Source organism: Microtus pennsylvanicus, chromosome 3, assembly GCF_037038515.1.
Source record: "Microtus pennsylvanicus isolate mMicPen1 chromosome 3, mMicPen1.hap1, whole genome shotgun sequence".
Taxonomy (NCBI): domain Eukaryota; kingdom Metazoa; phylum Chordata; class Mammalia; order Rodentia; family Cricetidae; genus Microtus; species Microtus pennsylvanicus.
This window is the reverse complement of record NC_134581.1, coordinates 35,383,307-35,405,457: the sequence shown is the minus strand read 5'-3', so window position 1 is coordinate 35,405,457 and position 22,151 is coordinate 35,383,307. Positions and strand designations below refer to the sequence as shown.

General features: G+C 38.8%; 1 protein-coding gene across 12 annotated transcripts in view; it reads left to right on the top strand.

Annotated features, from left to right (window-relative positions):
• The first annotated feature begins 101 nt into the window (after nt 1-101).
• Dop1a (DOP1 leucine zipper like protein A) overlaps nt 102-22,151 on the top strand; it is an 85,463-nt gene continuing 63,413 nt past the window's right edge. For 7 of the 12 annotated variants that reach the window (XR_012909984.1, XM_075965079.1, XM_075965081.1 and 4 more), the window contains exon 1: nt 132-234. The gene's annotated coding sequence lies outside the window, so the exon portion shown is untranslated. Of the gene's footprint in view, nt 235-15,055; nt 15,110-22,151 lie in introns of all 12 variants that reach the window. The other 5 variants (XM_075965085.1, XM_075965078.1, XM_075965084.1 and 2 more) reach the window with 3 other exon arrangements.

The window sequence follows — 22,151 nt, the reverse complement described above, 5'->3', positions numbered from 1 at the left end:
CTCCCTCGCGGCCGCCTCCACGACCGCCCGCGTGGGGGCGCTGTGGCGCCAGCTAGCGCGGGCCGGCGAGCCGCGGCCGGGGGGGCGGGACCGAGGCCGCCGACGTCGACGCCGGCGTGGGCACGCGCGGTGCACGCTGGTAGCTGTCACCAGGCCCTCGGCTGGCGGCCTTCGTGCGGCTGCCGCGGTTGCCAGGAGAGCGGCGCCGGCGGGGAGCGGCAGAGCCCGCTGCAGGTAACAGCGTCCCCGCCCCCGGCGCGGTCGCGCGGCGAGCGGCGATGCTGCGCGGCGTGGTTCGGGAGGGCGTCTCCGCCGCCGGCCTGCGGTGGTGGCGTCGGGGTGTCGCCACCCGGCCCCCACCTGTGCCCGCCGCGGGGGAAGCGGGGCCCGGACCGACCGGGGCGGGTGGTGGGACCCGAGCCCTGACCGCGACCTCGGCGGGCAGTGCCGCTGCGGGGCTGCCGGAGGTGTCACCTGGGCGCGGGCGCCCGGCGTCTTTGTTGGAGGCTTCCAGCCACCGCGTCGCCTTGTCGGTCCGGTGGGTCCCTCTGTGATCGAGGCCCGCCGATGTGCCTGGGCAGAGGGGTAGAGAGCACGGCCAAGTTCACCTGAAGGAAGTCGGGCTAGCACACGGAAGTTGTTAACAGCCTTCACCTTTGATTCCCAAGGCTTTGAAAGTTGAGCCTTGACCATTCCTTCCCGCTTCTCCCCTCCTTACCCTGAGGGGGCGGGAAGGCAACGTCTTTGGCCACGTAAATTGTGTTTGTTTATTCTTTCCTTATCTTCAGAGTTCAGGGGAGTTGAAGAAAAATCAGGTTTAGAGATTGTAGTCAAAAAACACCTTTGGGGGTTTTTAGAAAAATACAGGAATCTCCCTCATTTCATAGCTTTGAACTATGGAGACAAAACTTCTCATTTTGGTGGCGCAGGCTCTTTAGGTGTTAAGTTCTTGCCACGTTAAGGTTAGTTGTGTTTGTTCATGTTAATGTGACCTTTTATGAATAACATAGGCCGTCATTATGTGCGAAGTAACTCACCTGATCACCAATCAACCCCTTGATTCTGCCCAGCTGACGGAAGTTGTAGGTAAATTATAGCCCAGGTCGACTGAATGCCTTCTTCTTATGGTTACTTTTAGTTAAACTTGGTCATTCCTCAGAATTAAAGGGAGAGCAAATCTTTAGGTGTATGTACCTTCTTTGGGGTACCCAGTTTTTAACGAAGAATTAAAAACACTGAAGCAAACACAAACCAGAAAACGTAACACTGTGATCCAATTGTTAACTGTACACTAATGGTTTACCTGCCCGCAGCTAAGAGCCCTATTTTATAATTTAAATAGTAGAATCAGCTGTGGCCTGAGGATAGCAAGCTGGAGGCCAAAGTTCTGCCTTGTGCTACTGACCAAGTGTGAGCTCTCTAGTCCTCACTTACTGTGTGTGGTCCGCTGACAGGATTTTGTTGTTTTAGTGATGATGTTGTTGGAAACTAGGGCCACAGGCACTCATGTTAGATTCTACCACAAGCCTGCACTCCCAACCCATTGTAAACTTCTTTCTTGGGGTGCTGAGAAGGAATCAAAATTGTAAATTTTTTCTTGGGGTGCTGGGAAGGAATCAAACCTAGTACCTTGCATATGCTTGGCCCCAGTTTTTTCACCCATTAAAGAGATTTTGAAAAGACCTTGGTTTTCCAAGTTGCTACTTCCCCTCAGCCCTCTACTAAACCAATAGCTTGCTTCGCCTAAACGTGCTCCACATCATACCATGTGGGAACACACTGGACTCAATCAAACCTAACTTTTGTTTTAGTGTAGAAGAAATACCCAGGGTATTTCCAAAACAGGGCAAACACTCTACCACTGAGCCAAACCCCTGGCCCCCAATTTTGACTTTGGTCTGCTTATTAAAGCAGCTCAGAAGGGTCACTGCTACACTTACATGCGAGGTTTTCAAAGGAAGACAAAGACAGCCTTTCCAGATGTAGCTAACCAGAGAGCCCATCTTCTGATGCAGCTTCTGTAAGAATGCCTACCACACATGCATGAGGCCCTGGGTTCCATTCCAGTAGTGTTAAAATCTCCTAGAATAAAATACCACACAGTACTAATTTCAGAATGACTTTACTTGAGGAATGACTGCTTCCAAGTTGACCCCATGCATTTGCCCACTGTTGCTGTCCAAGGTGTCTCAGGCGTGAAGACCTACACCCCACACCTCCCTTGTATAACAAAGAACTGCAATTTTCTTGGTAAAAAAAAAAAAAACGTAATATTAAGGATACATACATCCTTTACATTCCTAATGCTTTCATTTATAACAGGCGAATATCTTTTTTCCAATCACTTTCTGCTGCTGCCTTCAACCATAATTCATGTTGTAGTTTGGTATTTGTGGTTATTATTGAATGTCTGTTGAACGTGTTTTAAAGTTCTAAGTGAAGACTTGTTGGTAATGGTTTTACTTTCACTGTAATGATTTCCCCTTCTAGTTAGGCTTTCTAAAAACTATGAGATAGGAAAGGGACCTAAAATGTATTCCATGCTTAATAGTTACATGATTTTAAAATCTCAGGTAATCGAAAAGAGCTAAAGGCCAAAAGAATTCCGAGACTATTATTTCTGAGCTATTTGGACACAGTATATAAATGTTGAAAATGACATCCTTTTGCTGAATTTCTGTGAAGTATTATGTTGAACATTTTGTCACTGTTAGAAAACACCTGACAATCAGAGAAAAAAGACTTTAGATCGAAGTTGCTCTCCCTGTTCTTAGCTCTGTTGGTTTGGGCCTCTGCTCACGTAGAATGCATGGTGGGGGCATTTACCTCATGGTGGACAAAGAAGAGGGACCTGGCAAGATTCATCCCATCCCTGCCCTTCCCCATCCCACCCCCAACCTACTTCCTGGCTTCACCTCTTAAAGTTTCCACACATAAACCCTACCCCTCCTCACCCGCTTCAAATAGCAGCAGCAGCTTGGAACCAAGCCTTTTGGGGTGTCGCTAGTAGTCAACCTTGCCGATATTCTGTCTTCTTTATTACTTGGTATAAATGCTATTAATGCACACGTCAGTTTGGGGGAATATAGAATATTTAATTTTGTTTGCTTTTCAAGACAGAATTTTTCTGTGTAGTCCCGGCTGTCCTGGAACTCCCTCTATAGTCCAGGTGGACTTGAACTGAGACATTCACCTGCCTCTGCCTCCAGAGTGCTGGAATTAAAACATGTGTATCACCATGCCCAGTTTAGAATATTTAATTTTAATAGATAAACTTTAAATGAGGTAAGTTTGGCCTCTGAAATAAAACTATTTAGTAGATGAGTAAAGCTATTATTTTTGTTTAGTAGCTAACAGTTTTTATTGACAGTTTATTGTAGGTACTTTAGATTCCATGTTTTTAAACTGTGACATCTCTTTTCTTTTGATAGTATTTACCTCTCTTTTTAAGACAACTAAGCCTTAAACCTCAGTGACTTTACATTTACTTGTCAAAGATAGTATCACATTTCTTAAGGAAAAAATATTATGTAGTAATATACATCTATTTAATGGTAGGGTTTACTGGGTTTTAACCCATTTATCCAACATTAAAATCAAGATTTAGAGTTTGCTACCAGTCAGACACATATTGTTCAGAGTTCTCTTCCGTTATGCTTGCCTGACTTACATTCTTCAAGTCCTACCTCAAACACCACCTTGTCCATGATCCTCTTTTGATGACCTCATTTTCAGTTATCTCCTTCTCTGACTTGCCTGTACTTAAGAAAAGTTCACGGTGGCTAACTAGCTGATGATGACATGTACTTCACAAATACCCGTGTCTTGACCAAAGAGGTGATTTAATGTAGTATTTATGAAACATTTTCCTTATCAAAACTTTGGCCATATATATTTTCCCTTTAAAAATACTTCTGTGCATCAATATGATTATTTTTTAAAAGACACTTGAAATACCCTTTAGTTAACAGTTGATAGCACTTGCCATAAACAGAAGGCAGACATAGGTAAAAATAAAATTTAAAAAAAAAGTGTTGTTGAAAGCTTCTATCTAGAAACACATGCTTCCTGAATGTTGTATGCCTTGAAATGGACTGCTCTTTGTTTAAAAGGGAAAGTAGCCAGAATTGAGTGTTGTTATTGATACCGTCCTGGCACCAAACTTAGACTTGGTGTAGTCAGAGGAATTGGAGGAGAATGAACAAGGACTGTCTTCCTCACCTCAATTCACTGTTATTCTCCCCAGTCTGAAAAATCCATGAAGTTATCTATTTGGTGCTTGGTGGCCCAAAGTTCCATAAATATAAGCAGAATTTTGGCCTTCTTTGAAGTCTTTTCTGTTCACAATGTAGGGAATAGCTTCACTGAAAATTCAAAATATGAGAATATACTTTAAAAATTACAGTACAAATAGAAAACTTAATATAATCATTATTGAACCAGATAAATGCCTGTATTTTCAAAACAGTCTTAATGCTACTCTATCACATTTATAATAAAAAGCTAGAACTGCATTTTTAGTATGATAATTCATCTTTAAACTAAACCTTCTAATCTAAAGGTGAATCTTAGAAACAGGGCCCTTTTGTTAACCAAGTGATCAAGAGGGAGAAAATATGCACCTTTTAAAATGGCTTTTCTGTGCACTTTAGAGGAAACTCTTGAGGGAAGGGGTCTGTGAGAGTAGAGACGGTACTGAGCCTAAAGTGCGCTCATTCCTTCTCTGCACCTGTCTGTCACTCACAGTTTATGTGCTGCTGAAAGTTGTTGCCTCTGGTGTAATGAGAAATGTTCCTGTCCTTCACAGAAACTGGCATGAAATCTGTTCTTTCGTATGGACATTTTTGTGTTTCAGTTGGCTCTGAGAATTTGTAGGCATATGCCTAAATTTTGAGCCAGATGTTTGCTGTTATTTTGTGTTCAGGGACAAAGAGCTTAGGTAAGTAGACCAGTTAGCTAGAGTTCCTGTTTTCAAAACAGTTGTTCAAAACAAAACGTGTAGATGCAGCTCTCACAGGTGATTTGCTACTCAGCCAGAGATTAGATTGCTGTTGGTATGAGGTTTGGAGATGCAGCCTCAGACTGGAATTTAGAAAAGCTCTTTAATCTGTGTCATAAGAAAAACTGGACCCCTGAAAAGTGGTCTCTCCATTGTTTGTCTACTAGAACATAAAGTGGTCTCTCCATTGTTTGTCTACTAGAACATAAAACAACAGTATAGGTGCCACAGATGAGCTATCAGTGAGTGACAGCTGACAGTCACAATGACTCTAAGTGCAGCAATCCTAGTTCTTTGAATTGAGCAGGTCCATAGCCTACAGTTTTAATTGTTTTGGTTGTGTTGTGTAATGTTAGGAAAAGGGACCATAAGATTTCATAAGATTTCCAGATATATTTTTTAGAATATTTTGTGTGCCACAAATACCATCCCAGATCACTATGTTTTTGGTTTTTTTTTTTGAAAAACAGAACTGGCACAGTGTCTTTTCCATACATTCTTACTTATATCTTACAATATGGGACTTTAAATATTTTTCCTGAAGATTATTTTCCATCTAAGAAAATATCAGAATATGTTACGTGCTTTAAAACTACTCTGTGTCATTTGAGTGTTCATATTTCATTGACTTCCTTATTGTGTACAATGACATCATCAATTGGAAACTCGACTTTGAGCCTGAGTGGGGACTCCAGCATCATAATTATTTTATGGTATCAGAGTCCTTAACATGCCTTCTCCAGGCCTACCTGATTCTGTAGCTTGATGCAGTTACTTCAATGTGATCTGATAACTGCTATTTATATTATGTCTTTTAGAGTACACAATTTATACACCTTTTTTTTTCATGTCATAGATCATACGTTTACTTTATGTTTTCCAGAATACTGAAGCTTAGAAGTAACTGAATTTCTGGGGATTCATGGTAGATTTGCCAATCTCTGTTTCAGGGAACTTACTAGGAAACAGACGTCTTACAATCATTTGCTCTCATCATACTGTTTGATCATGCATACAGAGTGGGCAGCAAAGCCAGGAACACTAAAACGTGCATCTTTTCTGAAAAACAAGGTGTGTTGAGTAAGAACTTACCTCAGTGAGGACTCCTAGTAATTGAGGACACAGAGTCTGACTAGTCATCTTTCGTAGCCAGGCAAGGCTTCCAAGGCAGGACTGGGTTACATTCGGCATAATTTATAGCTTTAAAACAACAACAACAACAACAACAACAACAACAAAAAAGCTGCTACTTGTGAATAAATTCTTCTAGTTAGGTATTGCTGCATACCAAATTGTATTGGTTCCTTTTTTCTCACTGTCCTGATAAGAAGCAAGTTAAAGAAGGAAGGGTCCATGTTGACCTACAGCTGAAGAGTACAGTCCATCATTGTGGGGAAGTAAGATCACAAGAGAGTGAGGCAGCTGGTCACTTTGTGTCCAGAGTAGGAACCAAAGAGATTGATAGCTTTTTCTTCTTCAGCCTAGGGCCTCCCTCCACGAGATGATGTCACTGGCACGGTGGTTCTTCCCTTCCCTTCAGTGGAACCTTTTTTGTAGATTGTAGATTCCCACACAGTCAAGGCTTGAAGTGTGTCCTATAGTTGATTCCAAATACAGCAAACTGACAGTATTTAACCATTATCTAAATCATCTCAAGCTGTACTGACTTAAAACACTATCCTTCACAATTCAGTTTGTTTGTTTGGTTGGTTTTGTTTTCCGAAAAGGACATAGGAGCTTGGCTGGGAAGTAATGCCCACCTCCTCCACCCATTCTGATAGTGCAGTTTGCTTGTCAGCCAGAGCTGCAAACAACTGAAGGTTTGATTAAGTCTGGCAGATCTACTTTTAAGGTGGCTTACTTGTATGACTAGCATTTTTCTTTCTGGCTGTTGGGGAAAGTTCCTCCCTAAGTAAGTCTCTATAGCACTGGTTCTCAGCCTTTCAATTGCTGTGACCCTTTAATATAGTTCCTTGTGCTATGGTAAAACCCAGCCATAAAATTATTTTCATTGCTACTTCATAACTGTAATTTTGCTACTGTTATGAATTGTAATGTAAATATCTTTGTTTTCTGATGGTCTTAGGTGACCCATGGGTTGAGAATCACTACTCTACAGGGTTGCCTGATTATTCTTATAACAAAGATAGTAACTTCAGAATGAGTGATCCAAGAAACATCAAGGTAGGAGCTGCCTGGGCAGGGGTGTAACTGATTTCATAAGTAGCATTTAAGACACAGATCCTAATAGTTTTGTTTTTGTTGTTGTCGTAAAATGAAAGAGGAAGGAAATACCACATTATTGTTACTTTATTCATTCATATTCCACCCCCCATCTGTCTCTCTCTTAGGATCAAACCCAGGGCTTTGCATGTACTTGGCATTGAGCTGCATCTTCAGCCTCTATTTGTTGTTCTCTAGGGACATTATTTAGTCATTCTGTTTAAAATTTTAAAGTATAATCATAATTAGGAAAACCTTCATATAATTTTAAAAGTATATAATGAAAACTCACTTTCCCATCCTTTATTTTCCTGATTTCCATCTTCCCAGAAGATAATCAACTTTACTTTTGAGAGGTATCATATATACACAAATTGATATATACCTGCCTTTCTTATGTAAGTTATAACTTTAACATTTCTGCATCTTGCTTTTATTTTAGTTTTTGTGTCTTGGAAGCATTTTCTAAATCAGTACATATACTTTATTCATTCTTTCTGCCACTTGAGCATGCTATTAAAAAGCACTGTTGGTCTGCTATTGATGATTTTATTGATTATGCAGTCTGGTAAAACACTTGCTAGGAGAGGATATGAAAACTAAAATTATAGATGAGATCCTTCTGTCATTGGGATTGTGACTTGGGAGTCACAAGGCAATTACGGGAAAACAAGGTGAACTCTATGGGAGGGGAACAATATATAGCCAAAGTTTAGGGTTGGAGAAATGAAATGAGAGGATGGGATGGTCAGGAAGACTTCTCGAACTACATAATATCTGAAATCCGAAGGATGTGTTGGGGTCTAGTGTTTCAGACAGAAGAAATACAAAACTGGCCACAGTAATCAAAACAGTGTGGTACTAGCAAAAAGACATAGAGACCATGGAATAAAATGGAAAGGCATGATATAAATCTCAGTATATATAGCCACATACTGACTCATGAAAGTGCCAGGATTACCCAGCATATAAAGGGCAACCTCCTCAACAAATGGTGTTAGAAAATCTGTATCAACAACCAAAGACCTCAACATAAGACATGAAACTATAAAAACTCATCCTAGACAAAAGCCTAGGAGAAAAACTCTATTGAGTCTCAGATAACACATCAAAAGCGTAAGCAATCAAGACACAGCAGGATGAGAAAGGAGCCCATGGAACGGGAGAAAATAGGAATCCAGAGTACACAAAGAACCAAATTCAACTACACACATCCCAATTAAAAGATGTCATAAGTATGTGAAAAGACATTTCTCCAAAGATCTCAGTGGCCAATAAACATGAAAAAAGAAGCTCAGTGTTACAACAAATGAAAGCTGTAGTGAAATACTACTCATGCCCCTTAGGGTGACTAGTTGCAAAACAAAAGACTACCCAGAAAATAATATTAGTGCATCTATAGAAAAGTTAGAATCCTTGTATTCAGTGGATAGCCACATTGGCAAATAGTATGGTAGTTCCTCACTTGCCACACAAGCATAAGAACTGCAGTTTGATTCTCCAGCACCCACTAAATGCTGGCTGGGCCTGGTGGACTGCCTGCAATTCTGCTTGGTACAGAGAGGACTCCCACAGAGCAGACTGGCCAGCTAGACTAACACACATAGGTAAACTTTGAGTTCAGTTGCAAGATGCTATCTCAATAAATAAGGGGAGAACAGTTGATGAAACCTGTCAGCCTCTGAGCTTCATATACCTCTACACACAAGTGAGCCTACATACTTACAAACACAAATGCACACTACACATATGAAAATAAAATTAACTCTGTAGTCCAGGAATCACACTTTTTAAATGTATAGGTGACTAGAAATTGAAAGTAGAGATGCTTGTATGCCAATGTTTGTAGCACTACCTGCCATTAAGGGAAGCTGAGAGGTGGAACTAGCCTAAATGTGCATTTGCAAATTAATTGATAAAACAATGAGAACTAGAACTGGGCAGTGGTGACACACATTTTTAATCCCAGCACTTGGGAGGCAGAGGCAGGCAGATCTCTGAGTTCCAGGACAGCCAGGGATTGTTGCACAAGGAAACACTGTCTCAATTCCACCAAACCCTCAAAAAAAAAAAAAAAGAAAAATGATAAGTGTTCTGCTGTTGTTAAATGTACTGATCAGGGTTGTCTAGAGCAGTGATTCTCAGTTTTCCTAATGCTGTGACCCTTCCCTTTAGAACAGTGCCTCATGTTGTGGTGACCCTAAAATCATTTTTGTTGCTTCTTCATAACTACTTTTGCTACACAATAGAGGCTAGGTAGTTCAACAGTGGCTGTCTGCCTGCAGGAGAGGTTGAGAAACTGGTAGCTGCTGAATTCATAATCTGCTGCCCCTGAGCAGTGCCAACCTCATACCGAAGGCCTAGAGGATTCCTTTTCAATCCATTGGAAAGCCAAAGATGGGTTCTGATGGCATTAGTAAATACAATGGGAAGGGCATACTTATTAGCAAGAATGGAAGAATATGCAGGCAAATAGCATTGCCTTTTCCTTGAACCTCTATGTCTGGACTGCCATCAGAAGGTGCCATCCACTAAGCTGGATGGTCTCCCTATCATTAATCTTTCCTGGAAGTATTCTTACAGACCAACATAGAGGCATGCCTTTTAGTTGATTCTAGAGCCAATGAAGTTGGTAAGATTAATCATCACATTGGAAATGTAAACTGATATAGCCGTTATAAAAATAGTAATGATATTCCTGAGGAAACTAAAAGTATAAACATCATCTGGTGTAGAAACCCCCTGCTGGGACTGTATCCAAAGGAAGGGGAATCATTACGTTGAAGAAGTCCCTGCACTTGAATGTTTATTGAGGTATTATTCACGCTAGCTAAATATGGACTCAGCCTAGGTGTCCATCAGCTGAAGAATAGATTTTTTAAAATGAGATATATATATAATCTCACTTTAAATATATATATATCATTTTTAAAAATGTGTATATACGCAGGAGACCGGGGTTCGATTCCCCGACGGGGAGCCAAGAAAAAAGAAAGAAAGAAAAAAAATGTGTATATATATATATATATACATATATATATGTATATATATATATATACACACACACAAACTTGAATATTATTTAGCCATAAAAATAGTTTTTATTTGTTCTAACATAAACCTGAAAAATAGTACATCAAGTAGAATAAATCAGGCACAGAAAGACAAAGTAGTACATATTTGCTTATATGTGGAAATGAAAAATTAATTTTATAGAACTCAAGAAAAGCATTTACAGTCATGCATCATCATTTACAAATAGAAATATACTAAAGTACAATAACTTTTAATGTTTGCTCTAGCTAGATCTGTATCTGATTAATATTTTTGACCTCTGAGACTATCATAAATAATTTTTTCTCCATTTTACGTAATTATACACAATAAAGATGATTCTAATAAGGCCACTTATAGAACTGATGCAGAAATGAGCTCGTCAGAGAAGTTCCCAACCTCTTTCAAAATGTGATAGACAGGAAAAGCAAACAAGACAACTTCAGATTATAAGAAATATTGGCTGAGGAATAATGTGGTGCTTTAGGTAGAATGAAGAGTATGAGCCTTGGGGCAAGGCAATTTATACTAATAAGAAAAGTTTTTTCTGACATTTTGCTATAACTGAAAGAGCAGAAGTTTTGTTCAGAGGTGTAACAAGTATAAAAAACGCTTACAGTACAAAACATGATATTTTGGTGAACATAGTTAGGATATTATTCTAACATCAGAGGAAATATCATTGCAGATTTTCAGTAAAGAAACAACATGCCTGGCTTCTCTGTGGAAGATGTATCAGAGACCAGGAATAGAAGTGGGTTCAGTAGGCATCTCTAACTGGTTAAAAGAAGAGGAAAGAAAGTGATAGCTGTACATTGAAGGTGCATCAGTGATCAGATCTCCTTAAAGCTGTGAGACTAGAAGAAATAACATGGGGGAATGCGGATTGTAGAGTGAGCCTTGAAGTACTACCACAGTGAAGAGTGGATAAGAGACAGGGACTAACCTGGACAGAAATGGGTGGCCAAGACATAGGTACACACCCTGAGTAGAGTCCAGGAAGCCAAAAACAAGGTGTGTTTATTATTACTGAGAGTAAGATGAATGGTGGCTGTTGACTTGCTGACATTTATATGATTTTCTTCCTGGAAGGACTGTGTCATAACACATTTTTGAGCAGGCTAGATTGTAAACTGAGGGTAAGGCAATAAAATATTGAATGTAGGAAAACCTTTCATAAACTTCTGCTGTAAGAGAGAACAGAGAAGCTGACCACCAGCCAGGACCTGTGGAAGTCTAGAAAAGGTGAATTTTGACTTCATACTCAGAACTGGGTATCTATGTCTGTATAGAGGAGCTGGTATTGAAGGGAAGTGAAATAATACAGACTCTGAGCACATAGGAAATGAAATCTAGACCACAGCAAAGAGTGAGCCTTTAGTGGAAAAGCCTTCTGTTCCTAACAGGGGAAGCAGAGAATGTGGGCCTGGGACATTTGTGTAGGTTTGCTGAGGAACTGAAACATTCCTCATATTTCTTCCTCTCCTTCCTCTTCTTTTTAGTTAACTACATCGTGTTTTTATTTTTATTTATTTGTTTGTTTGTTTATGTAGTCTTGTTCTCCTGACCAGACTTCTAGATTCAAGCCATGTTCTGCCTCAGTCTCCTGAGTAGCTGACACTACAAGCCTCTGCTCCCATACTGCACTCTCTTCATTATATTTGAGATAGATCTCTGGTAATGAAGGAAAGAAGACATTGTTAGAGTTTGGGGAAAAGAAGATATAAAGTAGTTGTGCCAAGATGAGAAATTTACGAACAAAATCACTAGGTTAGGATAGTGGTACAGCCAGCCAAATAGACTAGATGATGTATCTCCAGCATGATTCCAGTTCAGGTATTTAAAACAGCAGGCGAGCAGAAGCAGGGTTGGAGTTTTTCTTGGTAGAAGTAAGGGAGGCTCTTCTTTTATAAAACGCTTTGAGAAAGATGTTTTAGGAGAAGGAAAAGTTTCATGAGAGTAAAGAATAATGGTTTAGGCAAACTGCTTGAGTTTATATCTGACTCTGGTATTTCTTGACCTGCATTTTTATTTTTCTGTTTCCTATGTGTAAATGAAAATACTAATCGTATCTGTGTCAGGAGGAAATGAAATAATATGAGCTAAATATGCAAAGCACACAAACAAGTGTCGAGAGCTTAGTAAATGCACTATAAGTTGTCTCAGATGCTGCTAATTCTGCTGCATCCGGAAAGCTCTTGTCTTTGAAAGATGACTAAGGTTGGAACCTGGGACATATGCAGAGGAAAGGCTGAAGTAATCTTGGTCATTTGTGTGCAGTTGGAGATGGCAGTATACATACAAGTGGTTGAGTCATACTAAGGATGTAGGGCATAACCTTTATTTGTGAATTCCTTCAATATTTTGTTTTTTTATCAATTTTTTTAAATTATTAAAAAAATCTTTAAATTTTTATCTTCTATCATCTTCCAGTTCTCAGGCATGATTAGTTTTATAAGTTTCTTAACTGATTAATTAAAGATTATTTGCTGTCACATCCGTATTGAAACTCAGAACATTTAACCAAAGTGAAATAGTGAAATACACTAATTATCACATTCAATTTCCAGATGATAGCAATTACTTGAATGATAACTTTTCATTTAGCCAAAAACATTTGGTAAGATCATCTAATTAATACATAGTTTTTGTTTTTCCTTTCATGGCCAAGCAGGGCTGGTGTTGGTCAGAATGCATCTATATACTTTTCACTGTGATAAAACAGTCCTAGGTATATCTGTAGAAAGGTGAAATTGGGCTGGAGAGAGCTGCTCTTGTAGATAGAAGACCTGAGATTGGTTCCTAGCAGTGCATCAGGTGACTCACAACCTGCTAGTATCTGCAGATGCTCTGATGCAGAATTTAATTCATTAAATTTTCTCCTTTTATACCATAAAATATTAAATAAATCTGTAGTACCTGTTTTTACAGGGCCTAATTTACCCAGAGAAAACTTTGACTGTTTTTTGAAGATAGCTATGTTGTTTCATTTTTAATTTTTTCAAAGAAATAATGACACACTAATCATGATTTATGGCAATTCTGGTCCGATTTGTCTGAGTTGTTAGTTGGAAAGAAATAACTAAATTTTCAAACGGTGCTATAGATCAAATCAGAAAACCATTCATGACTCCTGAAAGATTTCAAAGGGCTGGTGAGATGGCTCAGTGGTTAAGAGCACTGACTGCTCCTCCAGAGGACCTGAGTTCAATTCCCAGCACCCACATTGCAGCTCTCAGCTGTCTGTAGCTCCAGTTCCAGAGAATCGGACATCATTATACCAATATGCGTGAAATAAAGTTAAATTAAGTTTAAAAAAAAAGAAAGATTTCAAATGCCGTTATGATTTGCTTGTTTCACTTTAAGAAAAAAAAATCAGAATTTTTTTTTTATTTATTTCAAGTGCCTCATACTTGAGGCTATAACAGAATACTGTATACTAAGTAATTTATGGAGGAAAGATTTGTTCAGTGCATGGTTCTGTTGGACTGGAGGCCCAGGGTTAAGGCATCACATCTGGTGAGGTCTTTCATGGTGGTGGGAACTCATGGCAGAGTCCTGAGGCTGCACTTCACATCGGTTGAGGAGCTCATGTAAACCAGCCAAAGTGGTTCTTGTAACAGACCTAGTCTTGGAATAAACCAGGAAACCTATGGATAGTTTTACTCACTAATTTTGGATTAGTTAATCCATGGATAAAGACACAGCCCCAATGACCTAATGATTACACCTCTTAATATCTCCCATTAGGAATTGAATTTCAACATGAATTGTGATGGGGACATAATACCAAGTTATATTAAGAAATTGTTTCATGGGAAGATTGGGATTTTTAAAACTTATTTGTGGAAGAGATAGAAGTGGTCATATATATGATGGTCAGTTTAAGAAGGATGAAAATGTTCTGTATCTTAGTTGTGGTGAGGATCTTGATTGTATCTAAGTATGGATGCACCCATCACTCAAATCATCAAATAGATGTGTTAAGTACAGTCATTGTTCATTCTCTCCAAGGAAGCAGTTCCCAGAGCCTCAGTTCTACTCATACTAAACTGCAATGACTCAAGTTCCTTGTGTATGATTGTGTTATATTTACAAATAGCCTAAATACATCCTCCTGTACACTTCTTAATCATTTCAAGGTACTTAAAGTCATTAATATAAATATTGTTAGAATTTTCCTTATACTATATCAATTAGTGGATGTTGACTTTAGTGACTTTAGTGGATGTTGGAAAAGTTAATATTGAAATGAAAACATTCCATAGAGGACTTGATGGTAGTGTGCATGCTGGCATGAAAGAGACTTTGTGTTCAGATCCCAGGACCTCCACCCCTCTCAAAAATAAAAAAACGAAGGAAGGAATTAAAGAAAGAAATACAGTTGCATTTTCTTTTTCTGAATGTTTCTATTGGGTCATTGCTTGAATCTGTTGATATGAAACTCATACAGCTTGACTATATAGTCAAGCTAATAAAATCATAAATAAGCATATTTTTAAAAAACTACATTTTAATTTGTGTTCATAAAACTATTCATGATAGGATAGTGAGTTTTCTACTTTGTTGCCAACAATTCAGAGTCACAACCAGTGCTTGCTTACAATGTATTCACCCCTTATTAACCTATTTTCTAGTATTGTGTTGATTTAATAGTGAGTGGTAGAAGCAATAACTAGATTGCTCTTAGCATTTTCTGTCACAAGCATTCTGTTAGCTTAAATATATTATTTATTTAGTTTTGACAAGCTTTGAACTAGGTCTTATCTCTTTTTATAGATGAGGAAACTCAGACTTGAGAAAACTAAGTGCTTGGTTCAAGTCATTCATCTGGTAAGGAAACTTATCTAAATTTTATACTCAGGATATCTTGACTAATCTCATGTTCCAAGGTTCTATTTTATTTTTATTCCCTTTTTATTCTCTGGATTTCTATAAAATGTCCTTTTATTAAATACTTTTTGGGATGTTTTGTTGGTTGGTTCTTTGTTTGACAGGGTCTCGCTCATTGGGTAGCCATGGCTTGCCTAGAACTCACTATGTAGACCTGGGTTCTGAGTTCAATTCCCAGCAACCACATGGTGGCCCACAACCGCCTGTAATGATGTCTGGTGCTGTCTTCTGGCCTGCAGATATACACACAGACAGAATATTGTATACGAGAGAGAGAGAGAGAGAGAGACAGAGAGAGAGAGAGAGAGAGAGAGAGAGAGAGAGAGAGAGAGAGAGAGAGAGAGAGAGAGAGAGAGAGAGTTGTTTTTTTTTAAAAAAAAAAAAAAAAAGGTTTGTCTAAGAGACCCAAATTGGAGCACCGGACTGAGCTCTTAAGATCCAAATGAGGAACAGAAGGAGGTAGAACAGTAGCAAGGAAGTCAGGACCACGAGGGGTGCACCCACCCACTGTGACAGTGGAACTGATCTATTGGGAACTCACCAAGGCCAGCGGGACTGGGACTGAATAAGCATGGGATGAAACCAGACTTTCTGAACGTGGCGGACAATGAAGGCTGATGAAAAGCCAAGGACAATGGCACTAGGTTTCGATCCTAATACATGAACTGGCTTTGTGGGAGCCTAGCCTGTTTGGATGCTCACCTTCCTGGTCCTGGATAGAAGTGGGAGGACCTTGGACTTCCCGCAGGGCAGGGAATCTGGACTGCTCATCATTCTCAAGAGGGAGGGGGAATGGAGTGGGGGGGGAGGGGGCGATGTGTGCAAGGAGGGGGAGGGAAACAGGGAGGAGGCGGAAATTTTTTTTTTCCAACAACTAAAAAAAACAAAAAAAAAGTTTGTCTACCACACCTGACTCTTGTATTGAATATTTGGTGCAGTTTAGTATTTTGTTTGATTTGCTTTGATTTGCTTTAGTTTGGTTTCTTTGTGCCTCAACCTTTCATGGGAAGAGGCATGTCATAGGTTTTCTTGGCATGGTACAGGAGCTGTTCCCTTTGTACATGGTTTAAACCAGTGGTGTTGTGACTTGTGGGAACATACTTTTTAAATAGAATATGTTTAAGTAAATATAAAAATATAAATAAATACTTTAGAACCTTTATGATAACTATGTTACAACAGCTAACCACATGATTGTTTCTGTGGGTAATAAGTTTGGGAACTTAACTACAGAGAGCATGAAAAATATTGACTTAAGCTATCCTACCATAAACTAGGAGAAAAATTACCGAGAACTAGAATTTGTATTATATATTAGATTAAAAAGTTGAGAAGTGGCATACCTGTTTGAGTTCAGATGTGTAGTTAATTTTGTGGTTAGCTAATTGAGGAAACTGGACCTAGTGGCTCATTCATATCTATAATTCCAGTATGCAAGAGGCTAAGGCAGTAGAGTTGCTCTGAGTGAGAAAGCATCCTGGCCTACACAGTTTCAGGTCCCACGGTTATTCTCTAGCCTCCACATATATACACCCGTATGAGCATCTACACACACATGTATTCCCTCAACCTCCACTAAAAAAATTAATTTTTTATGCATGTGTGTGTGCAAATGCCTGTGGGTACTAGTGTAGATCAGATTGTGTCAGATCTCCTGGAGTTACCAGCTGTGAGCAGCCTGATAAGGGTGTTAGCAACTGTATTCAGGTCCTCTGCAAGGGCAGCAAGTGCTCTTAACTTTCATTCCTTTCAACCTTTATTCCATGAATGAATATCAGTTTATAAGTGTATTATTAATTATTCAAAGTCATGACTCTGTTTTAGTATGGTATATTTTTTTATCAAAAGCATGTTATTTAGTGTATGTTTATGATTGAATTTGAGAAAACTTAGAATAAATTATGATTTATAAGTTCATATCATCATATGGTTCATTGTAGACATTTTTCACTCATTAAAATCAATCTTATGAGAACTCTTAAAGCAAATTCTTATGAAAACAGAATATTTTGTTGACATTTTATAAATGTCAAACTATAAAATATCTATATATTAATATGAAAAGAGAACCTCCACACATACCCAAATAACTAAATAAATAGATCCAAATTTAAATTTTTTTGGGTTTCTCTGTGGCTTTGGAGCCTGTCCTGGAACTAGCTCTGTAGACCAGGCTGGTCTCGAACTCACAGAGATCCGCCTGCCTCTGCCTCCCAAGTACTGGGATTAAAGGCCACCATCGCCCGGCTTAAAATTTTTTTAAAAGGTAGTCAGAGCATAGGACTAAAAATGATTCTTAGTGGCTTTGGTTTTGGTTTTATTTCAGACAAGGTATTATTCCTTAGCACTGTTCTTTTTCAAAATTGTATTGTTCATTTTTTTTATTATTGTTGAGACAGAGACTCTCAGTGGCCTAGAACCTGCCAAGTAGTCAAGAGCCCTGAGGATTCTTCTTTCTCCACTTTTTCAGTACTGGAATTGCAAACACATACCACCCACCAGGCTTTTTAAATTAAAAAATTTTTAAGTTATGTGTTGATGTGTGAATGGTGTATGGGTATGTGGAGGTCATGTTGGCAGCTAGATGGAGGTGTCTTGCTCAATTGCTTTTCCTCTTATTTTTTGAGACAGGGTGTCTCATTGGATCCAGAGCTTGAAGTTTCAGCTAGAATAGCTGGCCAAGGAACCCACAGGATCTTCCTATGACCGTCCTTACCCAGCAGTGGTGTCATTGGCACACTACTCCATGACCGGTTTTTACGTTAAGTCCTGAGGCTCCAAATTTGTTTTTTAATTGCATAGCACTTTATTCACTGAGCCATCTCTCCAGCCCATTGCCTGGCATTTTGGCGTGGCTTCTGGGAATCTCATTCTTGCAAGGCAAGCACTTTACTAACTGAGCTATCTCCCCAGCCCCTAGAATTTTTTTTTTTTACCAGACTCAACCTTACCGCAAGGTAAATGTATTCGATTATAAGCACCACAACTTTAGCTGGTTATTAATTATTAGCTTTTTAAATAACACATTAAAATTTGTCTGAAGAAGACATCAATAACAGTATTGTTTAAAACTTATATTATCCCGTTTCCAATTTCCAGGTGGGTTTATATACTTTTCTTTGGGTCCACCTTATTACTTAGCTTCTTTAGGATCATGAATTGTAGGCCCAATTCCTTTGTTTATAGCTAGTATGTACTTATGAGTGAGTACATACCATGTTCATCTTTTTGGGTCTGGATTACCTCACTCAGGATAGTGTTTTCTATTTCCATCCATTTGCATGCAAAATTTAAGATGTCATTGTTTTTTACTGCTGAGTAGTACTCTAATGTGTAAATGTGACATATTTTCTTTATTCATTCTTCGGTTGAGGAGCATCTAGGTTGTTTCCAGGTTCTGGCTATTACAAATAATGCTGCTATAAACAAAGATGAACAAATGCTTTTTTAGTATGATTGAGCATCTTTTGGGTATATGCCCAAGAGTGGTTTTGCTGGATCCTGAGGTAACTTGATTCTCAATTTTCTGAGAAACTGCCATACTGACTTCCAAAGGAGTTGTACAAGTTTACATTCCCACCAGCAATGGATGAGTGTTCCCTTACTCCACATCCTCTCCAGCATAAGCTATCATTATTGGAAATTGGAAACGGACGGGATTGACTGGCAGGGTTGGGAGCATGGGGGAGGAGGGAGAAGGGAGGGCAGCAGGAGTAGAGGAGGGGAGAGTGGGAGGATAGAGGAGAACTTGAGGGAATGGGATGGTCGAGATGGAAGAAAAACAGAGATGAGAGCAAGGAAAAAGATATCATGATTGAAGGAGCCATTATAGGGTTAGAGGAAGCCTGGCTCAAGAATTTGGATTCCCAGGAATCCAAAAGGATGACCCCACCTAGGACCCGGGGCAATAGAGGAGACTCGGTGCCCGATCTTGATTTGCTCTGTAGTCAGACTGATGATTATCTTGCATATCACCATAGAGCCTTCATCCAGAGGCAGAGACCCACATCAGAGCACTGAACTGAGCTCCCATGGTCTAGTTGAAGAGTGAAAGGAATGAGAATATGAGCAATGAGGCCAAGACCATGATGGGTTCACCCACTGAAACAGTCTGCCTGAGCTAATGGGAGCTCAACAACTCCAGACAGACTAGGAAGGAACAAGCATAGGACCAAAGTAGTTCCTCTGAATGTGGTTGACAGTTGCATGGCTGGAGCAGACTGCGGGGCCACTGGCAGTGGCACCAGGATTTATCCCTACTGCGTGTACTGGCTTTTTGGTATCCTATTCTCTTTGGATGGATACCTTGCTCAGCCTAGATATAGTAGGGAGTGCCTTGGACCTTCCAAAAGGCAACTTGCCTTACATTCTCTGAGGATTAGATGGGGGTGGGGTGGGAGGGGTATGGAGGGAATGGGAGTGGAGGAGGAAGTGTGAGAACTTGGATTGGTATTTTTTTAAAAAAAAATAAAATAAAAAATTATATTACCCCTCTGCTTATTGATAAATTACCCCTATTTTCATAAATAGAAGTTGCTAGGAAATTGATTCTCAGGTTAACCTTCTAATACACTGAATATTGATTGTGTATCTTCGAAATGAATATATTCTAACTTAAGTTGAAAATCTTGCCAAGGAAAGAAATTGTGTCCCTATCAGCAAAATTTTTGCATGTGTTTTTATTTACTCTATTTACTGCTATTAAAACACACTGTTAGATTTACTTATTAAAATTTATTATAAGTTAAAATTTAATATAATAAAAAATTATTATATTATGTACATATATCTTTAGAAAAGCTAATACTTTACCATTCTGTTTACTCAGAAACAAAACTTGAAATATTTTGGTTGTGTTCATTCCATGAATAGTCTTCAAATTTTAGAGGTTTTATCATCCAAAGTTATGGCTTTGTTTTCATGTGTATTGCTTTTATTTTTATCTAAAGCCTATTGGTTTTTGTATGCTTACAGTTAAGTTTTTTTAAAAAAATGGTAGATAAAACATGCCTGTAATCTCAGCTGTTTGAGACCCGTTTGGACAACGTAGCAAGGCCCTGTCTCAGGATAAAATTTAAAAAGGGCTCAGGATGCATCTCATTGTTAGAGTGTTACATGGGAGGCTCAGGGTCCATCAGTATGGAGAGGTATAGAAGCCATAGCTTGACCATAAAACAGTTTGCAGAACATTTCACTTCTCCTTTTAACTAGTAAAGCACATTGGGTGTGAGTCTTATTATTACAGTTTTCTATTGTATATCTGCATATTTTCATTGTATAGGTCTGTTCACATATTTTGTCCATTTTAAGACATTGTATTCTTTTAGTGAGGGGGAGTTTTTTCTATACCAGTCTGAGTAATGATCAGAGAGATTGAAAATACACATTCTCCCACTCTCCTCATTCTCTTAGCACTTTCTTGAATCTCTTGCAGCATAAAATTTTAAATATTGATAGAGTGGGAATTTTCCTTTTTTCACATTATTTCTTGGAAGATTGCTTACCTCTAGATCATAAGGATTTACTTCTATGTTTTCTTATAATTCGACATATCATTTAAAACTATGATCTTCCTGAGTTAATTTTTGTACAAGTTTAAGAAAGGAGCCGAATTTTGTCGCAGAATATTCCTTTACACTGTCTGAAGATGTGTCCCTGTGATTGGTTTAATAAAAAGTTGAATGACTAATAACTAGGCAGAAAGAGGTTAGGCGGGACTTCCAGAGACAGAGAGATTTTGGAGAAGTAGAAAGGCGGGGTCACCAGCTGGATGTGGAAAAAGCAGTACAGAAAGATGAGGTAACAAGCCATGAGACAGAATGAAGATTAAAATAAATGTGTTAATTTAAATTGTAAGAGCTAGTGGGACAAGCCTAAGCTAATGCAAACTTTCATAGTTAACAATAAGTTTCTGTGTCATGATTTGGGGTCTGGCAGTCCAAAAGAACCTGCTACAAAAATCAGTTTTATAAATGTGTATATGTTATATTTAAAAGTTTGAGAAATTATTCTTACTTCATCAAACTATTTTGGCAGCCTCTGGAGCCGATTCTTAGAACTTCCTAGAGGCCAGGAATCAAGCTGATAGGGAAAGATACCGACAGAAGTTAAGGTAGAAATATAAAAAGTGGAAGAGAACCCATACTCATCTCAGTTAAATTCTTGTTTTTCGATTAATTAAAGTGATAAAAAAAATAGCCCTCAAACTCATTGGCCAATGAGAGAAAATATTCTTTGCTTATGTCTATATAAATTTGTGAGTCTTAGAGACTGAGTCTTGAGATTTGGTTTGGGAATCTCTTAGAGGGTGACATCAAAGTGTCAAGTTGGGTCTGCACTGAAATCCAGACTTAGCTGATGACAGAGGATCTATTTAAAACAACTCATTCTCATGACTGTGACTCAAAGCATCAGTTATTCATTGTAAGTTCAGCTCCAGAGAGATGCTTGAGGTATCTTGTCTCATATCTAAGTTATCTAAGTGTCTTTAGAAGCTGAAGTGCTCTTGTGACATATTGACTACTGCCAGTATCTCTTCTGCCTTCTTGTTTTCACTAAAATTGAGCCTAAACTGAGGTCCTGGAGGACTGTGCATACTTGCTCTTAAAAGGTAATATCAAGGAATTTATGGCTGTATTTAAACTACCATAAATTCTTATCCTTTATACCCAAAGTCAGTTTGATTCCAAATAGCTGATGGTCCTTCATACTTGGTGCCCATTATTAGTTCATACAGTAGATCTTAAGAATAGACACTTTTTTCTTTGGTTTTTCTTTTTCTTTCCTATATATTTTGTGTTCCATGTGACCATTTCTACTAGATTTTGCTATCAAAATAGCAGAGGATGTGTACCAGAAGTGTTTCATCAACAAATGTGGCAGAAATAACATGTAATAATCAGAAATTTTCTTTTTTATATTCTGAAATAATGCCAGTTTTCTATTTTGAATATTAATATCACCTTGCACACTAGCTGACTAG